Below are 14,924 nucleotides of genomic sequence, written 5' to 3'. Positions count from 1 at the left end.
TTTCTCAGTCCTTGCTGATGAAAACTAACCCCATAGCATGATGCTGCCACCACCATGTTTTACAGTGGGGATGCTTTTCTACAGGAAATGAGCACTGTTGGCTCTGCGCCGCACACAGCGTTTTGCATTTAGGCCAATTTTGGTTGACTAGAGAACCTTTAGCCACATCTTTGCGGTTTCTTCCACATGCCTTATGGCAAAATCCAAATGGGATGTGACGTGACAGATTTTCAGCAATGGCTTTCTTCATACCACTCTTCCATATAATCCTTTTCTTCATTCTCACCTCTCTCTGACTCTGATCTTTCCTCTCTCCTCCTACGTCACAAACCCACGACGTGTGCCCTGGACCCTCTCCCCACTCACCTCCTCCAAGCCACCGCTCCTGATCTTCTCCCCTTCATCTCCTCCCTCCTCAACTCCTCTCTCCTCTCTGGCCGTTTCCCCTCTGCATTTAAACAAGCTACTGTCATCCCACTCCTCAAGAAACCTACCCTTGACCCCACCTCTCCTCAGAACTACCGCTGTCTCCCTACTCCCCTTCCTCTCGAAGACCCTCGAGCAGGCTGTCCACAGTCAGCTCTCTGCATTTCCTTTCCCATCACTCACTTCTTGATCCTCTGCAATCTGGCTTCCGCACAGCTCACTCCACTGACACTGCTATCCTGGCAGTAACTGACTCCCTCAGCTGTGCTCGAGCGGCCTCCCTCTCCTCAGTCCTCATCCTCCTTGATCTCTCTGCAGCATTTGACACCATCAATCACTCCATCCTCCTCTCCAGCCTCGTTGACTTTGGAATCTCTGGGACTGCTCTCAACTGGTTTTCTTCCTACCTCAACGACCGAACCTACCAAGTGACATGGCAAGGTTCCTCATCCACCCCCCAACCTCTCCTCACAGGCATTCCCCAAGGCTCCATCCTGGGCCCCCTCCTGTTCTCTCTCTACACTCGCTTCTTGGGCACCCCCATCGCCTCCCATGGTTTCTCCCACCACTTCTATGCAGATGATGCCCAGATCTCCTGTCTTTTCCCTCTTCTGACCATCTCATCCCCTCTTGCATCTCTTCCCATTTGTCTACTATCTCCACCTGCATGCACTCACACCACCTAAAGTTCAACCTCGCCAAATCAGATCTCCTCTTTTCCCCCTATCTTCCTCACCTTCTGCTGATTTCTCAGAATCTCAATCCCCTTGGAATCTATGACTCTCTCTCATTCTTCTTCCGCTAAGAACCTAGGAGTCACCCTCAATCCTGCGCTCTCCTACACCCAGCACATCACCACGCTGACACACACCTGCAGATTCTTCCTGAGCAACATACGCCGAATCCGTCCTTTCCTCTCCGACTACTCAACTCAGCTGCTCATCTAGTCCCTGGTCCTCTCCCGCCTGGACTACTGCAACTCCCTCCTGGCCAGCCTGTCTGCAACTACTACCCGCCTGCTTCAGCTCATCCAGAACTCTGCGGTTCATCTGGTATTCTCTCTGCCCCGATTCGCACACGCTACTCCACTGCTCCGCTCCCTCCACTGGCTCCTGATACCGGCATGCATTCAGTTCAAGACATCGTCTCCCCATACATCCCCTCCAGACTGCTGCGGTCTTCCGGTACCAGAAGACTAACTCTGCCTCCTCTCCACTCCCCTTCCTCCAGAGCCGCTCCTTCTCATCCCTGGCCCCTAAGTGGTGGAACGACCTTCCTATTGAAGTCAAAAGAGCAGAGTCTCTGAGCTCCTTCCGGCGCTTACTAAAGACATCTTTTCAGACAGTACTTGTAATTTAGCCATTTACTCTCCTGTAAGATAGCACTTATACAATGTTTTATCATACTACTTGCCTTCCTTTACTAGTACTTGTATTGTTTATTTTGATTTCCCCTATGCTCCCTTTTCTCTTGGCCTTTGACTGTGACCGAACACTCTGTCTGCACTTATCAGCTTTTACAATCTAGGATGCAAGACCTTATATACTGTTTACTGTATACCTCGTATACACTTGTGTAAATTGCAATTTGTAAAATGTATTATGCCATGAATTGCACTGTATTATTGCACTTTGTATTGTTCTTATTTTGTCTACTAATAAATAAATAATAATAAATAGCCTAGCTTTGTGGAGCACCCAGGTAATAGCTGACATATGGACACTCTCATCCTGATCGTGGAACTCTGTAGCTCCTTCAGAGTTAGCATTAGCCATAGGTGTATTTAATCTGAGATCATGTGACGCTTAAATTGCACACAGGTGGACTCATTCAACTAATTCTGTGACTTCTGAAGCCAATTGGCTACACCACAGCTTATTTAAGTGTCTTTGTAAAGGGGGAGAATACTTATGCAATCAAGACTTAAATTTTGATTTGTAGTTAACATCAATATTTTGTAATAATATGTGTAGATCAGTGACAGAAAATCCCAATTAAATCCAATTTAGTTCCAGATTGTATCATTGCAAAATGTCCAAACATCCTTGGGGGGTGAATAATTATGCAATCCACTGTATACACACAGATTAAACACACACACACACTATCATCGATATGTATATATACGTACACAGACGCATCTCTCCCCACAGACATGTACATACTGTCCACATTCACAAGTATTTTGAATAATGTATGACATTGCTCTATAAAATGTAAATTCAATGACATTAATTTAGACCGCTTATCACAGAATATCAATTTACTTCACAATGCTCTCATGAATGAAATGAACACAAAATCAATTGTCTGAGTGTGTTGTGATTGTAAAAGTCAGCACTACTTTGTTACCTATGTTTACTGCCTGCCACGTGCGGTTTAGTCATTCAAAAATCCATGAACTTGACCAACCATATCAATAGGTTAAAAATAAAGTGGCACAAAAACTCAAATATTTGACAGTAACTGCTTCAGACAGGCTATTTGAAAAGATACAGCTTTTCACCTAATTGCATCAAAATACAAAACATGAAGATCGGCTAGCACGTACTGCTCTGGAATGTAAAAACCTAAAATAATAACAAAATATTAATCTAATAAAATGAGACTCTGCACATCAAGCTATTTGGTATGAAGCCATTTCATCATTCCTGCAAAACTAAATGTATTTATCACTCTGTTGTTCATGTTGGTTAGATTTCCATTAATAAATAGGCAATGACTACACTTCACTGTTCATAAGCTTGCAGTAGTTGCACACAGAGCTACAGGCATCAAACCATTATGCAGATTACATGCTTCAGCACACAGAATTATCTGTCTGGTAGCAGCTCTTGCAACTTCCTTGGATGCAAACATTTTTGAGAGGATTCCAATTTTCTTGCCAGCGATTTGCATTCACCCAGCATTGAGTTGTGGAATATATCAAGTTGTGGAATATTTCAGTTTGCAATACGTTAACAATAAATCTGAACCACCTGCCGATTTCTGACTAAATTATTAAATCTTCTGTAATCATTGTCATTATTGCAGCAAAGCATGTCAAGGAGATCGAAACAGGTGGGAAAACATTTATCTCCCTGGCTCTCTCTCCAAGGAACCTTCTGCAACTGAAAACCTCCTCAGCATGCAATGTAATTTCATTCATTTCATGTGCTGCACTGGATTATGTATGTTTTTGTTGTTTAAAAGCAATACATGTAGTTTTCTATACTTAGAGAGTTTAACTGAACAGTGAGGTATGATTTTGTTCAAGGCCCAACACATACACCCACACACATCTGCAAGACTGGCCTTGAACAAACAAAGTGGTTTTTATAGCTTCAAGCCCAAACAATACACATACATAGCAGGAAACAAGCTCCCCAAGATGCTATTAGTGCTTTACAATATGCTAATCTCCTAAATCCACACTAATGAAAGAGCAATAATAACTCAATCCCTCAGTGACAAATCTAAATTCATACCTTAATCAAACATTTAGAAACGTAGCCATTGCTTCTCAAAGTGCCAAAAAAAATAAAAAGAAACACCACTTTTACCCCTCAATCTGATTCAATATTCACACTGCAAATCACACTACAGATAAGCTGGAGACACAAGGGGTTATTTATCCAATAAATATCCAATGGGATCTTTAATAACTTATTTTCTTGAGGGGGGGATATCTAGTCAATAGGGATGAGTGCCCACTACTAGTATCTAGTTTTTCAACATTAAAATTCTGATATTAAAGATTATGATTCGATGATTTTAGTACCTGCCGAGCAAAATAATTAAACGCACAAACATTTGAATGCATTAAGAATGACTGCTGCGGCAGCGTCTGAGTCTCTGGCATTCTGCTGTGAGGTTCAAAGCACAGTGAACGTCCAGAGCATCGCACTCGTGCGACATTTACAAGGCTGTTTATAAACATGACGGGACCAGGAAACAAAAGGCGATGGTGTGTTGTGCCAATGATAACAAATTATAATAAGCATAATTAAGCCAAACAGTGCAGATTTCGCCTACAGAGAAGAGCGAAGGGAACAGCTCATGGGAAGACCCCAAAACAATAAGCAGTTGATGCCTTTTTCTAAGACAGCTGCATCTTAATGAAGTTTGAATTATAAAGCCAGATGTCTACATAAGTTTGTAACATCTTGTCTACTGTTAACAAGAAGCAAGAACGTGTGGCTGATTTATAGCCAATCACATCAGAAAAGGCTCTAAAGACCAGTAAAACGCATAATGTCCACATGTTTTTAGGACATTAAACATCCTAGTAAAACCTCAGTGCAACAGAGTTAGATTGAGTCAGATCTCTTGCTATTTTAAGTTAGTTATTTTGGAAACAGAAAGGAATGTAGCAGTTTAATATTGATTTCTTACATTTTGACAATGTAGGTTGAATACAAACACCTGAAATTTTGAAATAATTTCCATGAATAATTTTAGAAGACGGAATTTGAACAGATACTTAAAAGATCTAACAGAACGTGAGAGTCTAATTCAGCTCTCTTGCTCTCGTCTGTGGGTTATTCTTGTTAAATACCTCTATGTCAGCATGGGGGAACTCAAGGTCAGGAAGGGCTACACCATAGACAGTCATGGGAGTTTTAAATCAAATATAAAATCAATTAATATACAGAAATGAACTGTACACATCTGGAATAGAAAATGTATTAAAGGAGGCAATAAAGGCTATCTGTGCTGGAAGATCCATGTAATTTAAGGGTTTTATTCAGTCGTTTCTAGATTTAAAAGTTTTCATGTGCTCCTCTAAATAATCACAGGTGTTGGGAAGTGATTTCTGACTGCACCTTTTCGAGCTGATCGTTTAATATGAAAATACTTATAAATCAAACCTAGGTCACCTAAGGATAACGGCACCATATATTGAAAGAAAATAGGCAGTAAACATCTTCACCACACAACTAAAACATTTTATTGCAGTTCAGATGCAATCAGTTATTTACTCCTGTAAAAAGGGGCCACTTGTGAGCATTTTACCGAACATAATCACAATCACCTCTGAGGCAATGCCGTGCGAATCAAACATGCTCATGGTTTATCTTCATTGAAATGTAAAACAATGTCAGTTCACCTGTAAGTGCCCTAAGCTAAAGAGCCCTTCTGCCAAATATGGTCAAGTAATAATGGTTTATGTGCATAAACCCATTTGCCCCTAGTTACGTTTCAGAAGAAAATGATCAACAGAACAGAAAGGGGTTTATTGTCCCTCCTCTTCTCATCTGCACTGTGTTGCAATAGAATAACATGGCTGTCATTTCAAGCCTACAATCAGGTTGACCGTGTGTCATGTCTTGTGCTCTCTGCAGTGTGTCATCACAGCAAAAGGGTAACATACGTGAAGGTGTCACATACTCTCGACTCATTCCAACAACAGGTATCCAACTTGTGACACAAACATACACAATACACACAGACCAATGTCATTAAATTAATGCAATACGATGTGCCAAAGCAGAAGTCCATGCAGACATGATCAACGAAAGAAAATCTAGAGGCAATGATAACTATATCAAAATGCATATTTGATTTTTTACTTTAAGAATGGTCTTTAAATTCTGTTTCTAATAAGGAAGGCTAGTGAAATGTAGCAATGGAGAGTTCATCATGAAGAATGAAGCAAAAGGGCCCTGCAGCGGGGCTGGTTAATCTCTGCCTCCATGACACTGCCGTCTGGTCTCTGCAATAGAGGATTGACCTTTTTCTCTGTTTGTTTTTTTTAAATGGACAGCGAATGTCAGGCACACACATCCTCTGGCCTCTCGGCGGTTTGCAGACAACAGAATGTCACACAGGCCTGCTTCACATAATGCGAAACCAGGCATATTGAAGAGAAGGCATCAGCCAAGTAACGAAGGGACTGGAAAAATCATCCCCCTTATTCACAGTCTGTGTCAGCGAATAGGCAATTCCAGTACTCAAAGGGCCAAAGGGGCTTCCTTAGCAATTTAATTGTTTTTTCCAGGATCAGAAGTAAAATATCCTGATTCAGTCGCTAATTGAAAGGGACCTACCAAACCGGCTGGGACCCTGCGCTTGAGGACTAGAATTGCCCATCCCTGGGGTATATACAGCCCAATTCACTGATCTAACATTGCACGCCGTGTTATGACAGCACTGCTGCAAGAAGCGTGGGAGTGGCAACGGCCCGAGTAGCATGCTTTAGGATAATGTGAAACTACAACCACAATGTTCGGTTTATCATCGTTCTCATTAGAGAGAATAATAACCAGCACAAACACAGCTCACAGACTGCTTTAATGAAGTGGTTTTCAGCCTCCACCAGCTGCTCATAAAAATAGCTTATGCATCAATAATTGATAAACCCCCTTACTTATCTGGGAACATCAGACTGATGGCTGCGTCATCAAGTAATTAATCTTATCATGCTTAATTGCGATGTAAATTGGTAATAAAAGTTGCGCTCACATCCAAGCGTTACAAGCTACACTGACTTGCTTTCATAAGACAAAAGGACAGGAGCAGCCAGTCAAATTACACACATTTTGCCAGATAGTAATTGATTCTTTTTTTTTTTCCCAGGAGACTTTGTTTGTAAGAGAATGCACAAGGAGCATCAATATGGGATTCTTTAAATCATGTTTTCTTTGGATGTATTATTGTTCATGCTCCCAGAGATCATTCGGAATCTGCAGTGTGAATTAAAGCACAGCATTTAAGCACACACTCAAACATAGTCCATCTCCAAAGCAAATCGATCCACTACTGCTCTTCCCATCACTAGGAGAGAGAATCACAGCTAGCCATACTAGCCAGACAGGCTGGTTAACCACATTGCAGTTGACTGCAATTGAACCCTGGACCGCTTAAAAACAGCATGCTCTAACCAGGTTGACACCCATTGCCAGTTGACTTTTTTTTTTTAAAGCCAAAGTGTTTTTCTAGTGCTTAGTTCAGGGCTGTCTTGCAAGTAGAATAACAAAAACTTACAGAATTGATTTTATCCCCTGCCAATCTGAAGAAAATATTCCAAACATTCAAATGATGAATTTATCTCAACCACTGGGGTTGTATATATAGTGTGCATGATTCATGACCAAAGTATTTTTAAGTAAGGTTTCAGTTTTAATTAGATGGGCATCAGATATAATTAAGCAAAGAAGTACTGCAGGGGTCAGCTAACTCCACATCTCGGTTATAAAGCTGGTTATAAAAAGAAAAAAAAGTGGGCACAGTGCTGTCTACTTTCCTGCTTCAGAGGAAATGTCCTTTTAAACTATCTTTAAACAATCAGGTGAGCAATCTCATGAAGAGATTAATGTTAAAGGCCTTCCGTTTCCATCTCAAAAATAGCTCTTTACATCTCTGAAGGCTTTATTCTGCCATTTAATGCAGTTATGCTTCTTAAACATCCTTGTGCTCATCTTTTTCCTTATTCTTTCCTTTTGATGTCAAAAGCCATTTCCATAATTTCCCTTGCCTTTCGTGGAACTTGTAATTATTGACTTAAAAGCCACCAAGGATTCCCTGTCGGCAGGATCCTCAGACTGAATACCCCTGGGGTGGAGACAGGGCTGCTTTGTGCACATTGAATGAAACATTTGTCTTTATCTATGAGGGCTTCTGAAATTAATTCCATGAGATATCGGTACACTCCAAACCAACACCATCTCTGGATCCCTGACTAACGAAGGTCGGTCCTGATAGTGCTTTTCGGTTGCTTTTTACCCAAAGTATCAGATTGCAGCTTCATAGAGCCAGCAGTACTGAAATGAAACAGGGTCATACATTTCGGTTTCCAGCTAACCCACTGATGATGGTATAATTCTGGTATAATTTTACTGCCTGTGAAATCTGGAAGTTTCACTACAAAAACTGCCAGATCAAAAAACAACCATGGCTTATACAATGCATTAACTTAATCAGACAGTATTGCTAAAACTACCCTGAGGCAACACAAGCCCAACGTAGTTATCCCCTGCTACCTCCTCTCAGTGGTATTGCTAAGCATCACACAAAGCTCTGAAAACCATAGGAAAGCTTTCATACTTGCATACTGAAGTCTGTGTGACACAAACACTCCTCTCCTTCCATTCCACATAATCTCCTAAACGGCCTATTGGATAAAACACTGGTATCAGGTTTTACATTAAGTAAAACAAATATTAAAATACAATAATTAAAAAGCTAAAATCTGGAACAAAGATAAGGCTGAAAAACAGAACATTGTTACTTGGGTGGTACGTTGACAGTACATTATGTACACCTTTTCTTTATTGGGCTCGAATTTCACCTATTATAAAGGGGTTATGACATAAAAACAGCTTAATTACTCTTTGGGCTATTTCAATTGTATGATCAATACTACTTAAATATACTTATAGAAACTTACTATCACAAATCTGGACATACCGATACTACAGCTAATAACATTTACTTTAATATACTTTTACTGAAGCATACTACATCTTAATTTTACAATTACTTCAATTACAAATCACTGATATTAACCTGCATACTTCCATAAAAATAATATCATGCAAAACACTCTAATATGCAGACAAAGTCTTTTAAGATCATTTAAAATGTGGTTGTCTATTATAAAAAAATATATATATATATTTTCCACTGAAGATGCACAAGACGAGCTTAACATCTTTCACAACTCAGGCATTAAGAGTATCGACTTCCCTCTTCATCAGATCGATTCTGGTTTGGGACAGCTGTGTCACAACATATATTGACTTAATGGTTGCTGCAAACAAGCATTCTTACCAAGGCCGTATTGATGTCATTCACAGTGTAATAATCTGACCTGTTACAGACCTGACTGTGCTCGCTTGATTATGAGACAGCAGAATGAAAGGGATTAGCTCAAACCCTTATATACACTCTCATATGGGATCTGCTAGCCTATTAAAATAAAATAAACACACACATTCCCCGGGAAATGATGGCCTAGGGGTTGTGTGTAGTAATAAGATCAGAGTTGCAGTTGCTATGTTATAGTGTGGCACAGTACAGTCTACAGTACAATATAGCATATTGCACATTACTGTACAGTAGTATAGTATATTACACTAACAGCAGCTAAACAGTATTAGGGTGAGTTCAACAGGCTTCTATAGGGCAACAAACTAAGCAGTTAATGTAAATAATAATAATAATGTAACAAGCATTTAATCAAAACTTGCAACAACTATGCAATTATAAAATGATATTTAGGCTGTCTGCACCTTATCTGTCATTTCCGCATTGTGTACTTATTTACAACTTGTAACATCCTGAGGATGACCTTACCACTAAACTATTAAAGCCATTTTGATGTAAAAACAGCTTTATTAGCCTTGTGGACTATTTCCAATGTTTGATAATAATAATAATAATAATAATAATAATAATAATAATAATAATAATAATAATAAAATGTATATTATTATTATTATTAATAAACAAGATTCTCACTGACCATAATCCCTGTAAACATACTGACATGTGCCCAGCTTTAGCCTAAGATCAGACATTTGATTGCCACCGTCGTATTTCAATAGTAGCCCAAAGTCATATTGCTTATCAGCCTAAACATTTGGCCCACCACCATTTTCCAATACTTGGCCAACGTGGTTTTATTTTATTTTGTTTTTACTACCATAATTCATTTTAAGGGGTAACTGAAGTCTTTAAGTATATTTCCATACACTGGACAAAAGAAAAATCACAACATTTTCAACAGTATTTAAAATAAATAACATTCATGCATAGTTGTATCAAAGATTATAAGGGGGGTGTTGTACATTTTGCATTAATACTCCCATCGCAGCTACACCAAACATTCACACCAGAACGCATTAATTGACATAGCGGGGCTTAATTGCAGGTGTATCCAAAGTAACTGAATAGTTTCTACAAGTGAACTCGTACTGACTAGAACCAGGTGGGGACAAAAAAAAAGTAATACTTAAATATGTTAAATGTTAAATAAAGACATACTAATTGTACATGACTTAAGTAGTGATAATTGCTTACATAATTAATGTTCCCATTAACAGCTAAGAAATAATGAATACATAACATCACGGTTTTCTGCATGCAGTTCCAGATGAAAATATTCACTATTTGAAATAATGTTATTCCATGACTGATTTAGATGAATACTTATGATTTATTTATGGGCAGAACGTAATAACAAACATCCTCAAGACATGTTAATGTTTGAAATCCTGCGGGATAGTTACATCACACTTAAAATGACAAATCTACCCTTAAAGTTCAGCTACAGCAGCAGCATGGCCATGTCTACACACCCACTTCTACTAGCACGAACAATTCATTTAACTTGTCCATCTTGAAATGGTTCATTGGTTATAGTGTGGCAGCCTTGAGACAACCCTTTATATGTAAATGAGGGGATTTCTCCTGAACAGCTCTCCAATAATGTTGTGTATATTAAGACATGCACTGACAGAGCTGTATGATAAATTGACAATTAATATAGATGCAGTGATTTAGTCATAATTTAGGGATATGACCAAACATATGCAGAGAAAATGTGTTCAGACTGAGAGAGCTTCCAATAAATATGTATAGAATATATAGACAACTAATTGGGTGTCACATTCCAGAACACAATTATCCCAGAAGAGAAGACGGATGGCTGGCCCTATGTAATATATAGACAGGATAATGTCAAAACATTATTGCAGGTCCTATATATTTAGTTACAATTTGTGACACAAAACAGAGCCAAATTAAATGTTATTTCCATTCTTCTTCGATCAATGTAAATCGGTCCATTTCTGTATGGTAAGTAAGGCGTCAAGGGGAGATTTATTCCACCTGCAGAACCAGGGGCCCTTAAACAGCGTTTATATAAAATCACTGGATGAGGGATCACTGTACCGATATACTGATTGACATCTCAAAGAGCTGAATGGATTAACCCCTATCGTCTGGTGCACACAAGCCTTACAGAACAGTCAAATCTGTAATAAATATCTTGCTTGACCTAAAGACATTACTATAATGTTTTTATTTCCCTTGAAGACTTAATCTTCAGAAATGAATGACTGCTGCTAAATGCATCTTTCCATTTCTTTTTAATTCAATTTACTATTCCATTTAGAATCCCCTTTGTTTCATGGTGTCTGCTATTACCAGTAAGGTGACCGCTATTTTCCTGCTTTGGAATGTATTTGACAATTCCACAGATGCACTGGGAATAGGCCAGATAAACAATGATCTATGGCAGCCTTGACTAAATGCTAATAAAGGTCTTATGATAGTTTGTCACAATTGGGAACACAAAATAACACATTTTCAAATTCAGTTATCAAAATCCCGAGATAAATGATCCTGTGAGAGAGAGAAAGGGACTGAAATCTGGAGAACTGATGGGGAAATGACTCGTGCCTCCACTCAGTTGGCCTAAATGAGTGACCTACGTGGGCAGCATGTTACATATGACAAACCCCATTATACATGCTTTATCAAAACCATTGTGATTCATAGAAGACAGTAAACAGCTTTTACAGAGGAGCCTTTGAAATCGCTCTTCTCTACAATTCCATGTTCTGTTGATTTCTAAAGGTCACGTTTTTCTAGATAAAAAAACATTGATTGTATGCTATTGACATTTTGGAGAAAATGACTTGACACCATTGCCATGTAGCCTTAACTTTTGCAGGCTCCAGAAATTCATATTGTGATGTTCGATTTTAGGAATTAATCTTCTAATTTGCATTTTTTCCAGACTTATGAGGTTAAATTTAGTAATAAACTCATTGAAAAATAAAAGTATACTTGTTGTTATGATTCAGTTAAGGCACATGCATTTCATAGTGGGAAGGCCATGAGCAAAGTGTGTGTGGTGTAGGTGCCGGGCAGTATGTATTAAAATACTAGGTTAAACATCACACAACTGTAATTTAACCAAGAACTATTGCCCAAACAACAACAATATTCTATGGAGGGAGATTACTGTAAATAAAATTTGTAAAAACAGTTTGTAACTGTAATTACAGACAAATCTAAAATACGAGTACAAAAAAGAAACAATTTGGAGTACAAATCTGAATCAAAAATACGAGTACGAACATACACAGGGAGGAGATTACTGTCAAAAAGATTAATATGCATTAAAAAAAAAATAGTAATAGGCCAACAAATAAAAATTAAAAAAGGAGTAAAAATCACAAGAAGTTACAAATACGACTTGCAAAACGCTACCATAGGGCTGTGCGATATGACGATATATATCGTATGACGATAGAAAAACGTCAAACGTTTAAATCGATGTGTTATGTGACAGTAAATCATGCTGTGTATATGTATATATGCGCTCTGAGGAAGATGAGTCGAAACGCGTAAGCATTATGATGTTCACTTTTTCTCTAAAAAATATTTTTTGAGACATCGGTGAATATGGACTGTTTTTAGACGGAAGCTGCTGTACCATCCTAATATAATACGGATAATTGTTCTATATAAAATCCCTGGGATAAGGCACCCCGCATTTAAGATTTATTAAAACTATTGAAACGCCAGCTATTTTTAAACTTATATAAATATATATAAGTTGCCCTGTAATGTGTTGCATTCTACATATATTTACCATGACAGCCTGCATGTAGTATTTGTTAGTTTTGCTTATTGTAGGATTAATGAAATACTTGTAGTTTGAATGTCTTTGGTCTTATTTTGTGGCTTGATTGGATAAAAACAAGAAATAATCAAGATATACACTCACCTAAAGGATTATTAGGAACACCATACTAATACTGTGTTTGACCCCCTTTCGCCTTCAGAACTGCCTTAATTCTACGTGGCATTGATTCAACAAGGTGCTGAAAGCATTCTTTAGAAATGTTGGCCCATATTGATAGGATAGCATCTTGCAGTTGATGGAGATTTGTGGGATGCACATCCAGGGCACGAAGCTCCCGTTCCACCACATCCCAAAGATGCTCTATTGGGTTGAGATCTGGTGACTGTGGGGGCCAGTTTAGTACAGTGAACTCATTGTCATGTTCAAGAAACCAGTTTGAAATGATTCGACCTTTGTGACATGGTGCATTATCCTGCTGGAAGTAGCCATCAGAGGATGGGTACATGGTGGTCATAAAGGGATGGACATGTTCAGAAACAATGCTCAGGTAGATGCACATTAAGGTCCTGGAGTGGCCTAGCCAGTCTCCAGACCTTAATCCCATAGAAAATCTGTGGAGGGAGCTGAAGGTTCGAGTTGCCAAACGTCAGCCTCGAAACCTTAATGACTTGGAGAGGATCTGCAAAGAGGAGTTGGACAAAATCCCTCCTGAGATGTGTGCAAACCTGGTGGCCAACTACAAGAAACGTCTGACCTCTGCGATTGCCAACAAGGGTTTTGCCACCAAGTACTAAGTCGAAGGGGTCAAATACTTATTTCCCTCATTAACATGCAAATCAATTTATAACTTTTTTGAAATGCGTTTTTCTGGATTTTTTTGTTGTTATTCTGTCTCTCACTGTTAAAATACACCTACCATTAAAATTATAGACTGATCATTTCTTTGTCAGTGGGCAAACGTACAAAATCAGCAGGGGATCAAATACTTTTTTCCCTCACTGATACATATACATATATACATATATATACATATACATACATATATATACACACACACACACACACATATGATGGATCCATGTTCTCATTCTGTTTACGCCAAATTCTGACTCTACCATCTGAATGTCTCAACAGAAATCAAGACTCATCAGACCAGGCAACATTTTTCCAGTCTTCAACTGTCCAATTTTGGCGAGCTTGTGCAAATTGTAGCCTCTTTTTCCTATTTGTAGTGGAGATGAGTGGTACCCGGTGGGGTCTTCTGCTGTTGTAGCCCATCCGCCTCAAGGTTGTACGTGTTGTGGCTTCACAAATGCTTTGCTGCATACCTCGGTTGTAACGAGTGGTTATTTCAGTCAAAGTTGCTCTTCTATCAGCTTGAATCAGTCGGCCCATTCTCCTCTGACCTCTAGCATCAACAAGGCATTTTCGCCCACAGGACTGCCGCATACTGGATGTTTTTCCCTTTTCACACCATTCTTTGTAAACCCTAGAAATGGTTGTGCGTGAAAATCCCAGTAACTGAGCAGATTGTGAAATACTCAGACCGGCCCGTTTGGCACCAACAACCATGCCACGCTCAAAATTGCTTAAATCACCTTTCTTTCCCATTCAGACATTCAGTTTGGAGTTCAGGAGATTGTCTTGACCAGGACCACACCCCTAAATGCATCGAAGCAACTGCCATGTGATTGGTTGGTTAGATAATTGCATTAATGAGAAATTGAACCGGTGTTCCTAATAATCCTTTAGGTGAGTGTATATATATACCGTGTGTATGTATGTAATGTATATATACACCGATCAGCCATAACATTATGACCACTGACAGGTGAAGTGAATAACACTGATAATCTTGTTATCATGGCACCTGTCAGTGGGTGGGATATATTGGGCAGCAAGTGAACATTTTGTCCTC

This window comes from Amia ocellicauda, chromosome 4 (genome assembly GCF_036373705.1).
Source record: "Amia ocellicauda isolate fAmiCal2 chromosome 4, fAmiCal2.hap1, whole genome shotgun sequence".
Lineage (NCBI taxonomy): Eukaryota > Metazoa > Chordata > Actinopteri > Amiiformes > Amiidae > Amia > Amia ocellicauda.
Note: the sequence above shows the minus strand (reverse complement) of the source record.